The sequence below is a fragment of the Cibotium barometz genome, chromosome 17 (assembly GCF_041138505.1).
Source record: "Cibotium barometz isolate CiBa-2024 chromosome 17, ASM4113850v1, whole genome shotgun sequence".
Taxonomy (NCBI): domain Eukaryota; kingdom Viridiplantae; phylum Streptophyta; class Polypodiopsida; order Cyatheales; family Cibotiaceae; genus Cibotium; species Cibotium barometz.
In genome coordinates this window covers 2871402-2887020 of record NC_141062.1, presented here as the reverse complement: position 1 = coordinate 2887020, position 15619 = coordinate 2871402, and the positions used below count along the sequence as shown (strand labels likewise).

At 43.9% G+C, this 15619-nt stretch overlaps 1 pseudogene; it reads left to right on the top strand.

Annotated features, from left to right (window-relative positions):
• The first annotated feature begins 792 nt into the window (after window positions 1-792).
• On the top strand, window positions 793-3100 carry LOC147629587 (endoglucanase 6-like; annotated as a pseudogene).
• Window positions 3101-15619: the final 12519 nt, after the last annotated feature.

The following is a 15619-nucleotide window of genomic DNA, read 5'->3' as shown; positions in this document are numbered from 1 at the left end:
AACCCAAGGGCGCCCACTAAACGAAACTAGATAACCTCATCTTGCAACCACCCATATAGCATGTGAGTTTAAATAAAGGGATTTTTTAATTCAAAATTTTAAGGTTAATTTACATAAATAGATTTACAGAAGAGGTTTTTTTTATCGATTTTGAAAAACAAAATCATAAATCTGTAAAGAAAAAGGGGTCATTTAATTCATGAAAAAATCACAACTAAGGGGTTTTTTAAATTCACAACTAAGGGGTTTTTTAAATTCCATGTATTAGCTGCGAATTGTAATTGTGTATACCCTATGCACCTACCCGAGTCCCCTCTCCCTACTCTCTCTCCTCTTCATGTAGCTATGCTGCGCGGTTATGCTCCCCATCTCTTGTAATGAGGGTTGCATGAGCCATGCACTTTCTATTATTCACAAGCTTTCTATTAGCATTAGGATTAGGATTACGTTTAGGGTTAGAGTGACCCACATTGCTCTTCTCCTCTTGCACTTTTTCTCTTCTCTTCTTCCAGTTCTTGTCTTCTCCTCTTTCTTTCTCATATAAAAAAATGTAGTCTACTTATAACTTTTTTTGCATAGAGAACTAATAAAATGTTGATTACTAATTTATTTATGTTGGTTTGATTTTGTAGGATCTTCTTCTAGATCTTCGAGTCAACACAAACAAGCCTCTTGAAGTAAGAGCTCGACACTTATACCTGAAGAAGCCGACGACGTCATCAACCGGCTTTATAATCCCCCTGTACGTTTTGACTTGAGGAGGTAACTTACTGTTCTTGTTGGACTAACGGAATGGCGCTTTTGTCATCTAAAAACGACAGGCCGATTATTCTCATCACCTTAATGATGCTGCTTCTCATGATTCCTGCTACTGTGGCCGCCTCCAACTACCCGGACGCACTGGCGAAGAGCCTGCTGTTCCTGGAGGCACAGCGATCCGGCAAGCTGCCGTCAACGCAGAGGGTGGCGTGGCGGGGAGACTCAGCATTGCACGACGGGCAAAACGAGGGAGTAAGTGTAAAAAACTAATCGTGGGCTGCTCGTAGATTCAAGCTAGTATGAGCTGCGCCTAGGTTGACGAATAGCCGCTTGCTCTGTCACTACAGGTGGACATGCAAGGCGGGTACTACGACGCGGGCGACCACGTGAAGTTTGGGTTTCCGATGGCGTACACGGTGACCATGCTCGCGTGGGGCGTGGTGGAGTACGGGGGGAATGGGCTGAGCGGCAGCGGACAGTTGCAGAATGCGCTGGACGCCATCCGGTGGGGCACCGACTACTTCATCAAAGCACATCCGCAGCCCAACGTGCTATGGGCAGAGGTAGGCCATACATATCTATATATGCTAGCTTAAGCAACGTTAATCGCTTGTTGACAATGTACTCCCGAACTGTTGCAGGTTGGGGATGGGAACTCGGACCATGACTGCTGGCAACGAGCCGAAGATATGACCACCTCCCGCCAGGCTTACCGGCTGGATGCCGGTCACCCTGGCTCCGACCAGGCTGGCGAGACCGCGGCCGCCATGGCCGCTGCTTCCATGGCCTTCCAAAGCACAGACGCTGCCTACTCGCAGACTCTTCTCCAGCACGCAAGAGAGGTCAGTAAACGTACCGGCCATCCCTCCTGATACTGGCATCTAGTCGATGGTAGCGCTTACTAACAAAAGGTCTCGATTGCATGTTTTCCAGCTCTTCACATTTGCTGACAGTTTCCGAGGAAAGTACGATGACAGCATCACAAATGTAAAGGCCTTTTACGCGTCAGTGAGTGGATACAAAGTAAGGTTGACTTTACAGTAGTAGAGTCGGCTGATGTAGTGTCACAATCGGGAGAGGCTTAGCTAACGCTAATCATGATCAATATAAAATATGCAGGACGAGCTATTGTGGGCTGCAATGTGGCTATATGAGGCCACAGGCGAGGATGCATACCTCGAGTACGTGGTGAATAACGCGGTGGAATAGGATGGAACATGAAAGAGTTTAGCTGGGACGTCAAATACGCAGGCGTTCAGATCTTAGCATCGAAGGTTATATAATCAAGTTGCCTTTGTCAACAAATACAATAATAATAACTGCCTGCCACTCCTGCACTGAAACGTCGAGGTGTCCATACTGGATAGGTTCTGTTAGAAGGTCGAGCTGGCCAGCACGCTGACATATTGAAGCAGTACCAATCCGGAGCACAGTTCTACCTATGCTCTCTGCTTCAGAAGAACTCGGGTGCCGACAACGCTCAAGTGACGCCTGGTGAGAACGTCCTCTAGCTCAATGCAAAGCGTATACATTGGCCAATCCACTCGACCGACGCTTGAGACGTCGCTTATATTGTATAAATGTAGGGTCGCCTAGCATATTGCTAAGTACACTGAAACACTGTCTGTAGGAGGGCTGCTCTTCACTCGCCCTTGGAACAACATGCAATACGTAGCATCCGCACCGTTCCTTCTTGGTGTCTACTCCGATTATCTCTCTGCAGCAGGCCAGCAGCTGCAATGCCCGGCCGCGCGCTCAGTCCCTCCTTCCCAACTCCTCAACTTGGCCCAGTCCCAAGTAATCTTTATACAAAGATACCCTTTTCTCTTTTCACCTTTTGAAGAAAGAAAAGTGTTTTATGTATGCCAACCTAGCTCCTTGTTTACCAATCCAGGTCGACTACATCTTGGGGAACAATCCCATGCACATGAGCTACCTGGTTGGTTACGGCGCGAGATATCCCCAGCACGTGCATCACCGAGGGGCGTCTATCGTATCCATCAAGGACAGCCCGGGGTTCGTCACCTGCAAGGGAGGCTACGCAGATTGGTATAGCCGCAATGCTCCCAATCCCAACCTGGTGGTGGGTGCTCTTGTGGGCGGGCCGGATCACGGTGACAACTACGCAGACGACAGAAGCCGCTTCGACCAGTCAGAGCCCACCACGTCCGCCACCGGCCCACTGGTCGGCATTCTGGCCAGGCTTGCGGGCGGCCATCAGGCTGTCGAGCACTTGTCTTTACCCCCTACACGAACTACCCAACCAGGTAGAACCCAGCTTACAATCTGTCTCAGTTCATTGCACCATTTGTTCAACTCATATGCCAAAGCTGCACGCTAACCCGCTATCGGACAAAATTTTCTGGGCCGAAAACGCGTTTCGGGCGCGTCTGGACCTCCGTTTTTCAGAAAGCAGGCGAATTCGAGCACTGCGGGTAAGTCATCGATTCTCTGCAGAACTCTGTTTTAAGAACTGCAGGAAGATAGATTGACTGTGCAGACACTGTGGGTGCTGCAAAGAGGTCTACAGTTGCCATTGGGTGTATGTATGCACATTGAGGTCATTGGTTGTGACATTTGAGTGGACTGCGGTACCGCTGTGCAGAAAATACAGCAGTTGTGCAGGGAAAACCAGAGTGCAGTTTCTGGTAAAATTGTGTGTTTGGCAAGATGTCTAATGATGGCATAACACAGATTGTGGCTGAGAAGCTGGATAAGAATAACTTCCATGCTTGGAGGTTTAGGTTGACGAATTTCCTAATGGGAAAAGGCTATTGGGACTACATATAGAAGGTGAGCATGAAGAGGCACCGGAGATACCGGATATAAATCCGACTGCTGCAGATGTGAAAGAGTTTAAAGACTGGAATCAAGGAGCCAGGAAGGTTATGTATTGGCTCTCCATTAGTATACAGGACACCATGATTGGGCATATTCAGGATGCCAAGTCCCCCAAGGAGGCGTGGGACACCTTGGTAAAGCTTTATGAAACAAATACCAAGGCACGTAAGATACAGTTGAAGAATAAACTTCATACTGTGGAGAAAAAGAGCATGTCTGTGAATGACTGCGTTGAAGATAAAGGGTATTGTGGAATCCCTTGCATCTATTGGTGTGTCAGTAGATGATGATGATAAGGTGGAGGTCTGTCTACGTGGTCTCGAGCCACAATACAAGGCGTTCAAGACGTCTATTCAGACTCGGGAAAACATTCCCAACCTTACAGATTTGGTGTCTATGCTGATTATCGAAGAGAAGAACTTGCGTGAAGACCAACAGTCTTCACAAAGTAGAAATAGTTCAGAGCAACAGGCCTTCTACACGAGTTTAGTAAGAGGACGAGGTAGAGGAGGCCGTGGACGCGGTCAAGGAGGTGGCCGAACAGGTAATCAAAATTATGGCCAGCAGCAGCAGCAACAACAACAGTCCCAGAATCAACAACAATAACAACACGTAGGTGGAAGAGGCAAATTCAGAGGCAGGGGGAGTCAAAGAGGCCGTGGAAATTAGCAAAGGCAATATAATGATGCACGTGAATGCTATTATTGTGGTAAGCCTGGACATGTGCAGGCAGAATGTTATAAGAAGCAAGCTGACATGCAAAATGGAAAAGTGCAGCAAAACAACTATGCATCCTCAAGGAATTGTTGCAGACACAGACATTTGGCATAAAAGGATTGGACATGTAAATGTGCAGAGATTGAAGTCTATGCAGACAAAAGGAATTGTGACAGGGCTGCCAATATTTAAAGTGGAAGGTATGTAGAAAATATGTGAAGCATGCCAATTTGGGAAGCAAACAAAGCATGTGTTTCCACGTAACAGATATGTAAGCAGAAATGCACTAGATGTTATGCATTCAGATGTATGGGGTCCTACGAAGACCATATCTATGGGAGACTGTAGGTATTATGTGACTTTCATTGATGATGACCACACAAGGAAAGTGTGGGTATATTTCATGAAGGAGAAGAGTGAGGTGTTCACTCACTTTCAGAATTTCAGAGTTTTGGTTGAAAAGCAAACAGGGAAATATGTACAGTGCCTAAGGTTAGATGGAGGGAGAGTACTTCTCCAATGAGTTCTCTGAATTTTTGAAGAAGAATGGTATTCGGAGACAGTTTACATGCAGATACACTCCGCAGCAAAATGGAGTTGCTGAGCGGAAAAACAGGCACATTGCTGAGATTGCGCGGGCATTGATGGAAGAGAAAAATATGCCACATAGCTATTGGGCTGAGGCTGTATCTATAGCAGTATACATCATGAACAGGACTCCAACTACAGCCATACATGATGTAACTCCAGAGGAGAGGTTTACTAGCAGAAAACCAGATTTGTCTCATCTGAAAGTCTTTGGATGCATTGCAAATGTGCATGTGCCAGATGAGCTGAGAACTAAGCTGGATCCAAAAGCTGAAAAATGTGTGTTTATTGGATACTCCCTTGAGCAAAAGGGATACAGGTGTTATAACCCTGCTACACGTGAGTTGAGGGTAAGCAGGGATGTTGTTTTTTATGAGATGAGCAGCTGGTATGTTGCTCAAAAAGAAGCTATTGGGACTGATGTGAGTGGAAGTGTGGTTGCACAGAATGCAGGACAGCAATCACAGTCTTTGAGTGGACCAGGAGAGTCCTCATCTAGTGGGTCTATTGATAGACCATGGAGTGGCAGGCTGTGTCATAATACCAGTCCTGCAAATGTGATTAGTACATCAGTAAAGGAAAAGAGAAAGTGATTGAGCCCCTTGGTATGCCTGACATTTCTGCAGGGCATTCTCATGTTGATGGAGAGTCTAGTGGCTCAGATATGAGCCTTGATGAGGAGCTTGGGATCCCAGCTATGAGAACACCTGGTGTAAAGAAGGCTATGGAAGCCATGAATGAAAAGCTGCGAAGATGAGGGAGAGTGAAGAACCCTGTGCAGAGATTTACATATGATGGTTATGTGGCACATCACTATGCATATATGGCAAAGGTTGTGCAGGTTGTTGAGCCCACATGCATTGATGAGGCTGTTGGAAATGTGTGTTGGGAGAAAGCCATGGATGAGGAGATGGATGCACTATATGGAAATGAAACTTGGGATTTAGTGCAATTGCCTGAAGGCAAGAAAGCCATTGGATGCAAGTGGATGTACAAAGCTAAACATAACAGTGATGGAAGCATAAACAGGTACAAGGCTAGATTGGTAGCCAAAGGATATGCGCAGACATATGGGATTGATTATGAGGAAACTTTCAGCCCAGTTGCCAAGATGGCAACGCTGAGAGTTGTGATAGCAGTGGCTGCGTCAAAGCAATGGTCTTTACATCAGATGGATGTAAAGAATGCATTCTTGCATGGGGATTTGCAAGAAGAGGTGTATATGTTGCAGCCACCTAGATATTAGGATGTGGGTCACCCCGAGCATGTTTGCAGGTTGAAGAAAGCCTTGTATGGCTTAAAACAAGCACCAAGAGCATGGTCTGACAAGATTTCTAAATATCTTGTCACTATTGGCTTTCATGTAGCCAATGCAGATTTCTCGCTGTATGTGAGACATGGTGATAGAGGAGTTGTGCTTGTTGTCATTTATGTAGATGACTTGATCATTACGGGGGACCATGATGCAGAGATCTTTGATGTAAAGATCTTGCTTAGATAGAAGTTCGAGATGAAGGATCTGGGGGAGCTCAGATATTTCTTGGGCATTGAGGTGATTAGGTCACCACATGGTATTGGATTACTGCAGAGACAGTATGGCTTGGACATGTTGTCCAAGTATGGTATGACAGGCTGTAAGCCTATTTCTGTGCCATTGGATCAGAATGGCAAGTTGAGTGCAGATTCAGGAGAGATCTTGGAGGATCCTACTATGTACAGGAGCATAGTAGGAAGTTTGATCTACATGACGATCACCAGACTAGACTTGAGCTATGCTGTTGGGTTGGTGAGTCAATTTATGTAGGCTCCACGGAAACCACATTTGGATGCAGTGAGACGCATACTGAGGTATGTGAGGTCTACTTTGCATTGTGGACTATTCTATGAGACTGGGACAGAGATATGTGTACATGGGTACACAGATGCTGATTGGGCTGGTAGTATCTCAGATAGAAGATCTACCAGTGGATTCATGTTTTCTTTGGGGAGTGCTGCTGTGACTTGGAGCAGCAAGAAGCAGCCTACGGTTGCTCTATCCAGTACTACAGAGGCCGAGTACAGAGCAGCTGCTATGGCAGCATGTGAGGTAGCTTGGTTGAGAAAGCTACTTGAGATAGAAAAGTTGTCATTTTCTGTGACAACATTAGCAGTATACAGTTGGCCAGGAACCCAGTCTTTCATGCTCGTACGAAGCACATAGAGGTCCACTACCACTTCGTCAGAGAGAAGGTCTTGGCAGGAGATCTTGACATTGTTTATGTCAGCACAGAGGATCAGGTAGCTGACATCTTCACCAAAGCATTGGGTACAGAGAAGCTCCGTAGATTCAGGGCTTCGCTTGGTGTACATGAGATGGAGTTGAGCTCGAGGGGGAGTGTTGAGATATCGAGCTCGTCTAGTGAGGCGGTGGACACTGATGACCCGCCTGGGGGATAGGCCCCACACTTACACCACTGGCATGGTTGGTGAGATCTTGGGTGATATGCGGCCAGTGGGATGACAGGCTGTGTGACAGCCATTCTAGAGACTAGCATAGTTATAGCGCCAACTCATTTAGTCGGGTTCACACTATAGAGAACCCGTGTATGTATTGTTTGAGTACCTTTCATATTATGAGTACTCTTATCTTGTATATGGTGTGTTGAGTGTTGACTAGAGAAGAAGAAGATTTTCAGCCTCTCACCTTGTGTGTTCTCTATTAGGGTTTGTGAGTGTGTGTGTGTGCTTGCAAGAGCTCAAGCTCTCTTCCCCCCTGCATCTTTTCAGGAAGATCCTTGGATAGCGGTCAATTTCAGGTTAGCGTTCCTTCTAGTCTAAGCGGGGAGAAGATCTTTCGTGTGATGACCAAACAATAAGGGATTTAGGAGTCAGCAATCAACCTGTACAAGTTGATAGCCCAACAAGAGAAGAAAGAGAGACTATTGCAGGCACTAGCGGTAGTGTGCCTAGAGGACTTAGAAGCTATCCGCGATTACCTAGGGTAAGACCTAGAGCTTTAAATTTCTGGGACGATCCAACTTTTGAGGTATTACCATTTTTCCAAATGGATGTTCCAGCACAAAGAGCAACAATCCGGTTAGCCGACTTTGTGCAATTTGCGGGACTTTGGGACGAGGATCCTGATGCGCATTTACAAAAGTTTGAGGTGACATGTGTTGCTAACGAGATAATTGATCAAGATCAAAAGCTGCATATCTTTCCGGCAACTTTTAAAGACGAAGCAACAAGTTGGTATGGCAACTTGGATGCAGCCTCCAAGGCCACGTACCAAAATCTATCAACATCTTTTTTTGCCAAATTTAGAAGGCAAGGTTTTCAAGATAGATTGGCCCAGCAATTAGACTACAAGGAGTGAACAAGAACATTGACCATTACATACAATGCATGGAGACCATTGTGAGGAAGATGGGAGTAGCAGCCCCTAATGATGACACACAAAAGCGTCGTTTGATTGATGGTCTAAGGGATCCAGAGGCTCAGAAGTATGTTGGGCTTCGTCGGCCTGTTGATTTGAATGCGGCCAAACAAGAAGCTAGAAAATGGGAAGAGGTACAGCTGGGACAGCAACGACGGAGGGAATTACTTTATGGCCCTATGGGGACATCACCTATGGTTAGCTCTATGAGACCCCAGGAGGTCTCAACAATTGCCGGTCCCTCACAACCACAAGTGGTTGTTAATACAAATCCAGCATCATACATGCCTCCAAACCCATATATGACTGCACCGGCATACATGCTTCAGACCGGAACACCACCACAACCTTTAGTAAGCGAGGCAAGGGTGGGGGACATTGTGACAAGTGTGTTGGGAAAAGTTAAAGAGGAGATCTTAAGTGCTGTGCGAGCTCCAGTAAGGGACGTTATGGCTATAGAGCCACAGCTGCCTACTATGCAAGCCAATGTGCAAAGTCCACCCCGATCGAATATATGGTGTGGGAAATGTCATGGCTATGGCCACTTGGCTACAGAGTGTCCTACTGTATCTCGAGTCGTACCTGATCAACCACGAATCTTGTTTTGTACTTATTGCTTGAAAAACAATCATACAGAGGAAAATTGCTTCATTAAGCAAGCACATGAGAGAAGGCAAGCGCAGGGGATGAACACTAATTTTAATTGCATGGATAAGAATAATATTACTTATGAAATTGGACCTCCACCTCGACCTTTCATGCAAAGAGGAATCCCAGAGCCCTATAAGCAACAATTGCAGTAAGGATTACCCGCACAAGCCTGACCTCCATTTCCATGAGGGCGAGGGCAAGGTGGAATGAGGGGACAAAGGCCAGGGTCACCATATCGGCCATATTTTGGCCGGGGTTATCAAGGATATGGAAGTCCTAATACAATTACCCAAGGAACAGTGATTTGTTAGAACTGCCACCAAGAAGGCCACATTGCTGCGTATTGCCCGAATGCAAGGGCACACCAAGATTATGTTCCTTTATGCAAGCAATGCAGTGAGGAGGGCCACGAGGAGAAAGATTGCCCTAAAAGTAATGCAAAATTAATAGGGGACAAAGGGAAGCAAATTGTAGATGAGGGTCCAAGTACTTCAGCAAATTTAGTGGAAGTAGTCCCTATAGTAGGTGCTAGGAAAGAATCGGCAAACAGAAAATCTGGAAAGGTGACATTTTCTCATAATCATCCAATGGTGGGAGTTGTCACACTAGATCCCAGGGGAAAGTGCAAAGGACTGCGGAAAGATTGCCAAAATCAACCCAATTAGAAGGAGGAAAAGTAAGCATGCTTAAGGAGGCATCTTTAGAGGAAGTTGCAGAGAGTCAAGAGCCAGTGTCGGATGAGCAATTGTCTGATCAACCTCCCATAGCACGCGTAGGAAAAGGCCCTAACACCTTTCCCTGATAGATTAAAAGTACCACGTGCTAAGAAGGTCGGGATAGGTGCTAAAGTTGATCCAAAACCTCAATTTGAATTATGGGATATATTGGAACGGTGTGAGGTGTCTATGAGTCTACCTACATTAGCGGAGATCTCTCCAATATGTCGAAAGCAGATGTATTGCACGTCGACGTTCGCGGGTGAGAAAAGAAGTGACTCCTAAAGAACCTTTGGAAACAGGAGTGCAAGTAATTGATATGTTTATGGATTATTCTGAGGCTCCGACTATTACGGTAGAAATTGGACATCATCAGGTCATGGGGGTACAACTAGATGGAGGAGCTACGATGAATCTCATGACTGAACACACAATGGAAGAGTTGGGCCTAAAGGGTTTAGAGTCCACAAATATCATGTTGCGAGTAGCAGATCAACGTTGAGTGAAACCATTAGGTCTGCTTCAAGGAGTAAAGACTATAATAGCTGGATTGGAGTTTTGTGTTACCTATCTAGTAGTGCGACCGCATTCCTATGGTGCAGCATTTCCAATCTTGGTAGCACGACCTTGGTTAGTACAAGCTCGATGTGTTCAAAAGTGGCATAAAGGGATAATAACCATAGGTCCACGCACGGATAGAGTTCAATTGAGGGTTGTGTCTAAAGAATTCTTGAGGGAGTTCACTAAACCACCTTCTACAACTGAAGAAATGACGGGATATGGAAGTGATACATCCGTTGGTGAGGAAGTAGTCCAAGAACGCTTTGCATTAAATAAAGATAAGTATGCTCGTCTTCTTCAAAATGGGTATCAAATGCAAATGGTTGATACTACGGAGGAGCCTATAATGCAAAAGAGAGAGTGCTCTAACTTTGCTTTGGATGCCGGTATGGGAGAATATCGAGTGCATTTTTCTTTGGAGAATGACTCTGACAATGACATTATCGATTGGTTGTCATCACCAGAGGAGTGTGTAGTGGATTGCTTTTGCATGGATACAATCAAGCAGAGGAGAGCAGACGATGGGGATAAAGCAAGGCACCAAGAGCTATATGCCCTTATTGAGAAATTGCAAGAGCAGTTAGAGCTAGAACGAGTTTTTTCTAGTGAGTCGATGGACGCATTATTAAAGAAGGTGAAGCTGCTAGAGGAAGATAAGGGACAAGCTGAGATAAAAATTAGACATTTGCAAGATTTGACCTTGCAACTTGAAGAGTGCCGTCATGAAGAAGAAACTTCTTGGGAAGCCTTACTTCGAGAAAAATATCGTGAGATTGGTCGTTGTCGACAAGAACTCAAATATAATGCGAGGTATACTCAAAAGTTGCTCAGAGAATGTGAGAGATATAAGCAAAAAGATAACAAGAGTGAGGATAACTCGTCGTTGCAAAAGATGAGTAGAAGGAAAAATAAGTCATTTTCCAGAGAGTTCTTGAAAGCACAATACAATGAAACAATAGGAGGTGATGGAGGAGAGTTCAATGATTGGACTGATTCCAAGATGATTGAGGTAGTGAGGGATGCTTTTATGGTCCAAATTGAGGAGCCTATCAATGATGAAGAGGAAATATACCCTTTAATGGTGATACCTTATACCCATGAAAGTCTTGTAAGTGCTCATTCTTCGCACGAAGAGGAGGAGGAGTGTAACACCAAGCAAAAGTTTCTAGAAAATGTTTGTTTCAAAGTGAGAGACCATCCACCTATACAAGCTAGATCTCGTCTCGACGATCAGCCTTTGTTTCTGATGCATTAGAAATTACTCATCGCTGGGAAGTTGAAGAGGGAAAATGCTTTACATTGGGGAGTCAATTGCAAGAACGAACCTTAACTAGATTGAGAGAGGTTCTACAAACATACAAACATGTTTTTGCTTGGTCCTATAAAGACTTGCAGGGAGTGAAACCTGAGATATGCCAGCATTACATTGATTTAGAGCCAAACGCTAGGCCGGTATGCCAACGTCAAAGGCGCACAAACCCTGTCTATGCAGAGCTTGTGAAAGCAGAAATAACAAAGCTGTTAGATACGGGTTTCATTTATCCTGTGGCATACAGTGAGTGGGTTTACCCAATTGTAATTGTTCCAAAGAAAAATCGTAAGATTAGAATTTGTGTGGATTATCGAAAGCTAAATGATAAGACTAAGAAGGATCACTTTCCATTGCCTTCACTGATCAAGTTCTAGACCGAGTAGCAGGGCATAAATTGTATTCCTTCTTAGATGGTTTTAGCAGTTATAATCAAATACAAATCCACCCAGATGATCAACCAAAAACCACTTTTACAACAGAATGGGGAACTTATGCTTATCGAGTGATGCCATTTGGATTATGTAATGCTACATCTACTTTCCAACGGGTGATGATGGCTTCATTTCAAGAGTTTTTACAAAAGTGGATGGAAATCTTTTTAGACGATTTTTCAGTTCAAGGGGATGAGGAGGATATGCCTGAGAAGTTGGCTAAGGTCTTTGATCGTTGTTAGCAAACCGGTATTTCCTTGAATCCGGAGCATTAGGAACTCAATGGAGTCTTCTTGGGCCCTTTAATTTGCCATGAGGTTATGGAAACGTTTAACTTTTTGACAAATAGGAGCCTGCCATGTAAGCAAAAACCAATGGTTTGTAAGAGAGGTGTAAGAGTGGTCAAAGGGTGCACTTTTTCCCCCAAAAAGGGGAGGGGGCAATTTTACAATTTTCGAACCTCCATAACTTCTACATACAAGCTCCGATTTGAGCGGAGATTATAGATCCGTGATCTACGCATCAAGAGCTTTCCACAGATATGTTACATGATATGGTTTTATCCGCTAGATTTTAAATTCCATTTTCCCCCCAAAATTCAAATTCGAATAAAGTAGCCGTTTTGAAGCTTCTAATTAGAAAATGTTTCTTCTTAAGAGAAAAGGTTTGACTCCCTTAAACTGCCAAATAAAAGGGCCCATGAAGACTCCATTGAGTTCCTAATGAAATGTGTTTTTGGCATTAAGAAAGGAATCTTATTAGGTCACGTGATTTCATCTGAGGGCATTACTGTGGATGATAGTAAAATCAATAAGATACGTGATCTGCCTGCTCCTACAGCCATGAATCAATTACGAGGGTTTTTGGGACATGCTAATTATTATCGCCGATTCATATTGAATTTTGCTTCGGTGGTAAACCCTTTAACTACTCTTCTTCGGAAGGATGTACCCTTTGAATGGTCATAAGATTGTCAGGAGGCTTTTGATGCGATCAAAGATCGATTGATAAAAGCACCAGTTTTGATACCCCCAGATTGGTCTAAACCTTTTCATATTCATGCAGACGCTTCACACACAGCTGTAGGAGCAGTTCTTTGTCAAGCAGACGATAAGAAGGTAGACCATCCGATTTATTATGCGAGTCGCAATTTGACAGAGACAGAGAGAAATTACACTACAACGGAGAAGGAATGTTTATCCATGGTATTTGCCGTGAATAAATATCGACATTATTTATTGGGCAAGTTTTTTACAATTTATGTGGATCATCAAGCACTAAGATACCTTTTGAACAAGACAGATCTTGCGGGGCGAGTAATTCGATGGATGTTACTTTTTCAAGAGTTTGATTTTGAGGTGGTTACTCGTCCTGGAAAATCTCATGTATTGGCGGATCATCTTTCTCGGCTTTTGATTGAGGATATTGAGGAGGGAGTGGATGATGAATTGCCTGATGCGGCATTATTTTTGACCGATTGTACACTTCCTTGGTTTGCGGATATTGCAAATTTCTTGAGCACTGCTCATTATCCGGAGAGGCGCCAGCAAGTATGAAAAAAAGAAAATTTTATTGCAATCTCGCCACTACACCCTCTTTGGTGGTTATTTGTATCGTTATTTTCCTAGGGAGGGGGTGTATCGTCCTTGTGTGCGAGAGGATGAGATACCTTCTATCTTACGTGCACTTCATGATGAGCCATGTGGAGGTCATTTTGCGGGGGAATTAACCGCTCGCAAAGTATTGCTAGCAGGGTATTGGTGGCCAATTGTTTATAAAGACTCTTTTGAGCATTGTAAACGTTGTGATAAGTGTCAACGGGTTGGTCGACCCACACCACAATTTGCGACCCCTTTTGAGAAATGGGAAATTGATTTTGTGGGTCCAATTGATCCACCCACTCGTTATCGATCCAATCGATACATTCTTGTGTGCACGGATTATGTGACCAAGTGGGTTGAAGCTAAACCTTTGAAAACGGATAGGGCATTGGATGTCGCCAAATTTTTATATGAAAATATCATTACTCGTTTTGGTTGTCCGTTGGAGTTGGTGAGTGATCGTGGTTCTCATTTTTTAAATGAGACCATTACGAAATTAACGAAATTTTACAAAATCAAGCATCGAAAATCCACTCCGTATTATCCTCGAGCTAATGGTCAAGTGGAGGTGACCAATCGAATACTGGGAACGATTTTAACCAAGACAGTATCGGAAAATCGACGCGATTGGGATGAGCGATTATTTGAGGCTTTGTGGGCATACCGTACCACATTTAAGGTTAAGACTCAAAATACACCTTTCACTCTAGTGTATGGTACAGAAGCAATTTTCCCAATAGAGAAGGAAATACCCACATTACGCGTTGCCTTGGAATCTCGACTAGGTGAGAAGGAATCTTTAGAGGCTCGATTACTCGCCTTGGTGAGGTTGGATGAGATACGTTTAACGGCTCTGCAAAATGTTGAGGCGATGCAACATAGACGAAAGGCTTGGCACGATCGTCACATTAAGGTGAGGGAGTTTCAAAAGAATGATCAGGTTTTAGTCTATGACAATCGATATTATAAGTTTCCTGGCAAATTACAAATGAGGTGGTTAGGCCCTTTCAATGTGTTAGAGGCCTTTAATAATGGTTCTTTGATTGTCCAAGACCCTGATGCTGTAATAGCTCCTTTTCGTGTTAATGGTCTTAGGGTGAAACATTATTTTGTTTAAGTTGGTAATTACATGGGTCAAGTTGGTTCATTGTATATTTTTCACATGAGTTTTGCTCTCTAATATTATTTTGCGTTGTTTTGATGGGATTGGTGGGTTTATCAGGTTTTGGTGCGATCGATTCGATCTTCTTTCATACAGGTGGTATACAGGTGGTATGGAGTTTTCTCTCAATGCTTTGTTTTTTTTTCTTCATCCTTATGTGGTTTGGTTTGGGTGGGATGGTATTTTAGCATTAGTTGTAGACCCTGATTGGGTTGATGAGTTGGAATGGTTGTTTCGGTGGTTGGCTGCCGGGGAATCTCTTTCAATTGCCGAGAGCGACTTTGGTCGCATGGCCCAATCTTTGACCGTTATTGCGCCAGAGATTTTTGGTTCAGGTGTGGACACCTTAACCGATGCGTCCGATGATTCTTTGGATGATTCTTTTCATCCTGAAGATGTTGTGGTAGACTATCTTGATGAGGAGGATAAGGATGAGGGTTTGGGCTTTGGCCTCCGTCATGGCTTGTATCGGATACTTCTACCTAGAGAGAGTAGTTTTGTTTCGAGAGCTGTACTTTTGAACGAGACAGAGGGCCATAGGGTGACACCTCAACTTTTGCCTTTTGGTGTAGTGAATGCGCCTGTGAGTTTTCGCACCGTTTTTTTCTGAGTCCCATGCTGTCAATTAGTTTTGTTTTTCTTGGTTATTTATTTTAAAAAAAAAAACTTTAAAAAGAAACAATTGTTTTGTTTGTGTGATTTGTTATGTGTTTTTGTTGTTTGTTTTGGTTTGCATGTGGATTGGTTTTTTGTGTTTGTTTGTTTTTAGTTTTAGGTACATTATGTTTCTTGGAAGTTGTAATCTAATTGTTTGAATGGTTAGCATGTGCAGATATGGTATTTTCTTTGTATTTTTGCATTGCTA